Source organism: Acanthopagrus latus, chromosome 19 (genome assembly GCF_904848185.1).
Source record: "Acanthopagrus latus isolate v.2019 chromosome 19, fAcaLat1.1, whole genome shotgun sequence".
Taxonomy (NCBI): Eukaryota; Metazoa; Chordata; class Actinopteri; order Spariformes; family Sparidae; genus Acanthopagrus; species Acanthopagrus latus.
In genome coordinates, this window is record NC_051057.1 from 19,523,461 (window position 1) to 19,530,876 (window position 7,416).

Genomic DNA, 7,416 nt, shown 5'->3' on the forward strand with positions numbered 1-7,416 from the left:
TACGGATCCGGTTTTTAAGCCTCCTCAGCTGTTGACAGATTCATCATGGCCGCCCCCATCATATCAAACATGCTTGATATTTACATTTTATGTAATTTTATTTACAATGTGGATGAACTAGCTGGTACCAAAACAACCAATGAGCGAGGCATCCTGTAACATCAGTAAACATTCAATCCTTTAAGGCGAACGTTAGCCGGCATGTAAGATACTGTGACGTTAGCTTGCACAGCACTGTTGACACAAACAAGAAATCTCACCTCCAGTCCTGTTGAAGAACAGAAAACCTGCCGTGACCACGTCTACCTGCCCATCCAGACTCATTTAACCTTCTGCTTTTGCTTAATTTCTCACATTTTCAACATCTGCACTTAAGCCATGCCCAGCTGCTGCATAGTGGTGTTTGCTGTTTATTCAAAATGCATTAAAACTGAACGTGTCACGTATCCAAATTGCACCATATCTGACACTGCACCTCCTCAGGTCCTCAGCAACAAACCTGCAAAGTGTGAGGTAGGTCGTATGAATGGTTCATTAGATAGCTGAACCACAGACAGACAGATAGTCAGATGTCTGAATTTAAAGGTTGATATATTACTCAGTCTCGCCTACAACCATCAGCCCGCGTCTGTGCGCAGCAGCTGACAGCTTCAGTTCACTCATTTCTGCTTGTCTCTCTCCATTTGGCTCATAAATCTTTGCACATAGATTTGTGTCTTTGAATTATCTCAACAATGGCAACCACAAGGATTACCGTGATGAAAACGAGCGTCATTTGAAGGCGGGCCAAATTTACATCTAACACATTCAGAAGCAGCTTTAACTCGTGTTCCATCGCAAATGTATATTTTTTTTCAAACAGATACAGCAGCACTTCCTGGATTATATTGCAGTATTGAGTGGACCCTCAGAACACCTCACTGTCTTTTAACTTACAGTTTAACATTTACTCCTTTGTGTTTTTCCAAACACAGTGTAATGGCTTTTGCAGATGACCATAGACACACTTGTTGTAGAGTACAGTAATTATTTTTTAGTCGTTTGTTCACTTTTTCTACCCTGTTTTTGTGGAGAGGATTGGAAAGAAAGGCACGACATTATTGTTTAGTAATTGTCTTAATGTCTTCATTTAATCAATATATAAAATACAATGTATTTTCGCTAAAGTTGAAACAACATATATAGTATAAAACCCGCTAACTACTGTATTCCGAAGTCAGAAGTTGGAAGGCATTTTGCCTTATTACAAATATTCATTTCTCCAGCTCGCTGCTCAAATCTTAATTAACATTTATATTATATTAGCTCAGGGGTGCATGATGAGCATATTTTTCTCGTCTGATTTGAGAAATATTTAAATGAATCTGCGTGTGTTGCCAATAAACTGGGTGTCACGCTGCAAAAGCGAATGAGGAGACCCCGATTTTCACATCCGCAGAGACTTCAGTGAAACCAGTAGAAGTGGTGACAGCAGTGAGGGATTAGCTATTGCAAAGTCATTAAGATCAGTTAGAGGCTGTCAATTTAGCATAAGCCTTTCGCTTTTCATGGTGGATCAAATCAGTTAATCTTAGTTGATTAATCAGTGTCAGATTAACATTTCGGGGGTGATTTAAGTCAAATAGCTGTGTCAATTCATGTCGCTTTACTCGACCAGACATTTACAGTATGTACACACGGCGCCTTGGTGAGGAATGAAGGCCTTTGAATGCTACAGTACATCTTCTGCAAATTGTTTTATTGCCAGTGCAATTCTACGCCTTTTGGCCGATATTACATTGATGTAGGAGAGGGCGAGAACAATCACTCCTCCTGTCCCCGAGCTGCGAAAGTCATCAGGTTCTTCAGATGACATCCATCATGGGGTAATTTAAGATTGAAAACATGTCGCGGTGATGTATAGCGAGGGTAGAGAGGAGAGCAGGTCGCTTCGTAAAGGTTAATCCAGTTGAATCTCAAGTCAGAAACAGACAGCCCGATTTGGATTTGCAGCTTCAGCAGAAATAAAATGTCACGTAAGAACAGAAAAATCAAAAAGACAAGATGAAATGCTGAAGGTTTATTGATCCTTGAAACTGGGAAGCAGCATGACCGAGAAACTTTAAGAAAATAGGATGTAATCACAAGTGCAGAATATTAAGTAAGGAAATACTATAGTATGACTTAGACAGAATAAATTACTTTTATATGGTAGGCAAGTAGTTCTATATATAATAGATGTACAAAAAAAAACTTCTCACTGTATCATATTGAACTGAAGCTTGACATTTCTGTTATTAATCAACTTAAATACCATTTTCATTCACTATATCTAAGTTAGTATTTAGTTTTGTAAAGCAAAACTGCCCTGTGGAGTTTCCTTGTGTTTACATTCCAACACAACCTCACACTTTTAATGACTGAATGGGTCGATTGTCTCCATAAACATATATGACACGGTTACCAAAACAACATGACCCTTAACAGCGACACAATTACCTACGTGGTACGGTCGCAATTTGGTTAGTTCAACGCACTGAAAGTACCCGGTTGGATTTAGGAAAACTTGGGTAACCATGTTTCTTCTGTAACTTCTGTTAGAAGCATATGTGTGTTATCTAAGTGACTTGTGTTACGTTATATAAGTGTCAGCGTGCCTCTAAGTTTCAATCAAATCAATTTTATTTAAATAGCCCAAAACAACAATCACATTGCCTCAATGGGTTTTACAAACTGTACAGTGAACGACATCCTCTGTCTTTAGACCCTCGATACGAGTGACGGAACACTTGAGAAAAAAAGTAATTATCAGGGAAATACAAGATGGAAGAAACCTCAGGAAGAGTCACAGAGGAGGGATCCCTGTTCAGGGCGGAGAAAAGATGTTGCATGAACAAAACAGAACAACAAAATCAAAGGTTACAAAGTGCATTGACAGAATATCTGCAGGTTTTCAGTATTCGATTTTCAACTAAAGCTGCTAATTGGTATTCATCCTTATATGACTCACTTGTATCTTTTCAGCCTTGTAATTTATTCATGGCATTGAGAAAACACACAATACACACTGCAAAAAAAAGTGGGGGGGGTAGCAGACAAGTGGAACCTCAACATAACTGAAATATGTTCAGGGATATCTGCTTTTCATAAACTCAGACTTCAGCCAAGAACATCATTTTTGAATGTACTGCATTGTTTTGTATTGTCTAGTATCATTTATTTAGTTAACCCAGGTACATGTATGTAGCTACTGTATGTATTTTCAGCTCATTCTACCAACAACTGCATAGTTAACTCAGAGTGTAGCTGTGGTTACGTCTGTAGTTTCCCCAGTAAACACACCAACCTCTTCAGCCTCCTTCCCTGTCTACTGCTGCTCCTCACTCATCCTCACGAGCAGCTCTTTGCTGCTGGAGTGTCTCTGGGCTATTTAGGCACAGTGGACAGGTGTTCCCAGGACAGGCTGTCCTGGTTCTGGTCCGTTGTGCCGTCATTGGCTTTTTCACCCCGCATAACTAGAGACACTAGCACTAAAGCCAAATAGGTCGGTGCGTTTACTGGGGAAACTGCATTTTCCAATCCACTTCATCGGCTCCACTGCTGGCAGTTGTTTTTGGGACATAGCATGCTAATTATTGTCAGCTGACTTCCCTCCAAAAAGTGGAAATACGATGAAACCTCCATGTGCAGGTAAAGATCCGACTGCTTGAAATAGTCATCATTACCGATGCAGCTGTGTGGGCTGAGTTATTCCCTCAGTTGTGCACTAATTGCTCCGAATCAATAAAACTGTATAATCTAGAGGAAAAGTTATCGCTCACACTCAGCGCACCCTGACCTTGGAACCCCCTTACGTGGGTGCGACCAGATGCATTTATCTGTTTTATGCCTCCCAGAGAAACACATCAGGAACTTGAGAAAGACAGTGAGACGGGCAGACAGACAGAGGGAGATAAAGGGCAAGGATACATTTTCAGTGATCTCTTTTGAAGCAGCGTGCTTTTGCTACATGCCTCAAGGTGTCACTTCATAATTGAATCCCTTCCTTTGTACTGCGGTGGGGCCAAGGAGGCTCGAGGACAGCCCGAGGATGGTGACACAAACACCTCCATCGCCCGCAGGCTACGGCTTTCCCCCCGCTGATAACACTGTGTATGAGCAGTATTCTTCACCTGATAACTCTCCATGGAGACAGACTCCTAATGGGAAAAAAAATGTTATTATGCATCTCAATGGAGAAATGATAACATAGTGCAGAGAATTGTCACATTATAATTATGAGGAGAGAGAGTGGGCAGAAAAGGAGCTCTTTAGGTTTCGTGACTCAAACCGCTTCTGCTGCAATTAAGTTCTTGAGAGTCCACTGACCATTCATGCATAGCCACAAATTATTGTCATTTTAGTCTCAACTGTCATAATTATCATTCACATTGTGACAAAACCTTAAGATCCAACCCACAGGACAGAATACATGGTGGCACTGTCTGTGTCTGCAAACCACGGAAATGCGTCTCCCTTTAGGTTCAGTTTACAGTTCGGTATATGGTCTTGTTAGGTTCAGGCACAAAATCACTAGGTATGCGTCAGTTAATGTGTGTGAAATTAGACAAATTTCTTAACAAGTGTTTCCCTCTTGTATTACTGTTGGCTGTTGCAAACACAGCATTAGCAACATGGATGCCACTAGCAGCCGGGTCAGTGTCCAAAATAAAAAATAATCCCAAGAATCCCAGTTTGATCTTAACAACTCTTGTGTTACCTCGGTTTCTATCTCTCTCTGCTCTCTCAATGACAGATGCCCTTTTTTTTACATAACAACCAACCCACTGGCAGACCAAATAGCATATGGAAATCAAGGCTGAGAGGGAACTGATACGCAGATGGTGCCATTTTTCCACAGCCATTTTTCACTGAGCAATGATTTCGGACTTCAGAATGATGTTACTGTTGTAGCTGGGAGAGATGCAGCTCTGGCTGGGTCCCTCCCAGAGGGCCACGAGACAAATCTGAGAAAAATCGCTCTTAAGGCACCTGTATGTTTCATCCCAACAGCTTTAAGGATGGTTGAACAGATTTAGTACTCAAGTGGAAGTGCCTCAAAAACAGTGCTCGATTGCAGCTCTTGAGAAAACGCCCTTAGCTACTTCCCACCGCTACGGCACAAAACGAAAACTGCGGATCACAAAGGAGTAACCACACAATCTTCTCTGCTCCGCCAAGGTTACTCATCTACAGCCGATGAATGATTCACTTCTTTACTGTACTGGTCGTGAATGTTCATCATACTTTTCCTGGATTCTCCGGGCACAGGAGAGGAGAATAAAATGAATTTTCCTTGATCCATTTTAGCCTCATTCCAAGGCCAAATTGGCTATTGATCTCCGTCTCTTTGTCTATTAAGGGAGAGTCTTGCATGCCAAAATCGGTCACTGCCGTGACGGCTGCCCATATCTCAAAGCAGATTGATTCTGTGCAAGCTGTGGCCGGCCGGGCCAAACCAAGGTTGATGGGAGAGGGGATGAGGATGATTGTCTGAGTCTGCTGTCAGCCAGGCAGTCGATGCACATGATCAGTAGAGCAGAGATCCACACAGACCGATCCGTTTGCCTCATTTCTTTGGCTGGACGTCACCCACACCCTCTGTGTTTCTGCCATCAGCTGAAAAGGAAATGGAGACAGAGACGAACGTTACTCCATTCATCTGTTCGGAGCAACTTGATTTAATCGATACTGGCAGAGTGGAATGATGGAGCAGCGGCTAAGGCAGTGCAAAGACTTAGCCTCTGGTATTGTATAAGGAAGCTGAAGAAAAGGAAAATCCCCTACTGTGACCCAGTGAGAGAACAACAGTCGCTTTGATTGCTCTTTTCTCTGAAGGAGTTTTCAACTCCTTCAGTGGCTTTCACTGGTTTGAATGAGAGTTGATTGATTTTAAAAAAAAAAAAAAAAAAAAAAAAAAACCCTCTGATCGTGAAGCAATTTTTTTTCCCCCCATTCAAGTCCAACTATCGGGCAAGTTTTATGCAACACATGGCTCTTTGAGAGTTGCCTTGCTCCTGTCGTTTAAGGTGAGGCTGCAGTCGCAACAACACAAATCTAGAAAATGGTAATAAGAAGAAATTGTATTTAGATATATAGTCGGTATTTTATTAATTTCCCAGGCACAGAACCATGAAATGGAATTAGCTCATGGGTTTATCTGATGTACCTAATTATATTGGATAAAAACATCAAACTTCAATTTCATCTCACCATTAAAATGAGATACGTTTCCAACCGGCTGGTTAGTGCAACATCTCTCACCCAGATGGTGATTGGAGCTAAATGACCTCAGACACTGAACATAAATGTGAGACAATGTTAAACTTCTCTGCATTTCACCTGCACCCAGAACCCCCCCACTCTTCTGAGCATGAATCCCCCCCAATGACATGAAACATGTCACCTGGTGGATTCTACAGCTGTTGCAGCAACTGCAGATTGTAAAAGCAATTTCTGTGCATGCATCCGCCGACACAAAGAGTGGGAGTGGAGACAGCAGGAGTTTATTTGCATCAGGAGCAAGTAACTGGACAGAAAGGGCAAACAAAAGGAGACGGAACTGAAAGACTGGGCTTAAATACAAATTAAACTAACGAGGGGATGAGGTGCAGGTGGAGGGAGGCGGAGAGGCACAGGTGAGGGAAGGTGATGCAGTGCAGGTGTGGAGGATCTGTTTTCCTGTCGGCCGTATTCTTCCTGCACTGTTAAAACCGCAACAAATTCCAATCAAACTAGAAAACAAGACAGTGCTTTTCAAACAAAAAACACGGCCCAAGGTCTCACTTTCAAATGTTTCCAGGAATATAATTTAGTGCTTTGTTTCACTGCACTGATGGTTTCCAGTTTCAAAACCGGCTCCGAGCCAAAAACCAAGCGCCGCCCGGCTCGTCAGCGAGTGTGTACTGGTCCAGTTCGGCGTGGTGCATTCTGATTTTTGTCGAACAAACAGGAATACCAGAGCTCATTTTCTGTAGCACCAATATAACTTTCTACTGCACAGACATCCAGGTTTCATGCGCGGTCATCTTTTCCAGTAGTAGAATACTTCTTTTAAAGTACAAACTCTGACTTAATGTTGTTGTAAGGTGTACAGTGACCTGATCACAAATCAGTCATCCTCTTCAGAAAAATGAAAGCAGTTTATTATGACCCACACTGACTTTTCCCATTAGGTGACAACCTCTGCTTCTGCTACCTCTAAAACCTGCACAACAAAAACACACAACACAACGTTTGATTGGTAATCTGTAGGGTGCAAATGAAATCCTGAGAAATGAAATGAAATAGTGTCCGTAAAGCTGTCGATGGGAATCAGTGCAAGGTAGTCCAACTACCAAACACACAGCAGGATAGATTCTTCTTATAGAGTATTAAGGCGGAAAATAAACATGTTCA

The 7,416-nt window shown here is 41.9% G+C and overlaps 1 long non-coding RNA gene across 1 annotated transcript; it reads right to left on the reverse strand.

The window, feature by feature from the left end:
• Nucleotides 1-2,604: 2,604 nt before the first annotated feature.
• LOC119008663 lies at nt 2,605-6,560 on the reverse strand. The gene is made up of 3 exons (XR_005071481.1): nt 6,425-6,560; nt 5,266-5,637; nt 2,605-4,178 (listed from the first exon to the last, which is right to left on the reverse strand). It is a non-coding gene; the product is annotated as an uncharacterized LOC119008663 (long non-coding RNA).
• Between the last annotated feature and the right edge of the window lie 856 nt (nt 6,561-7,416).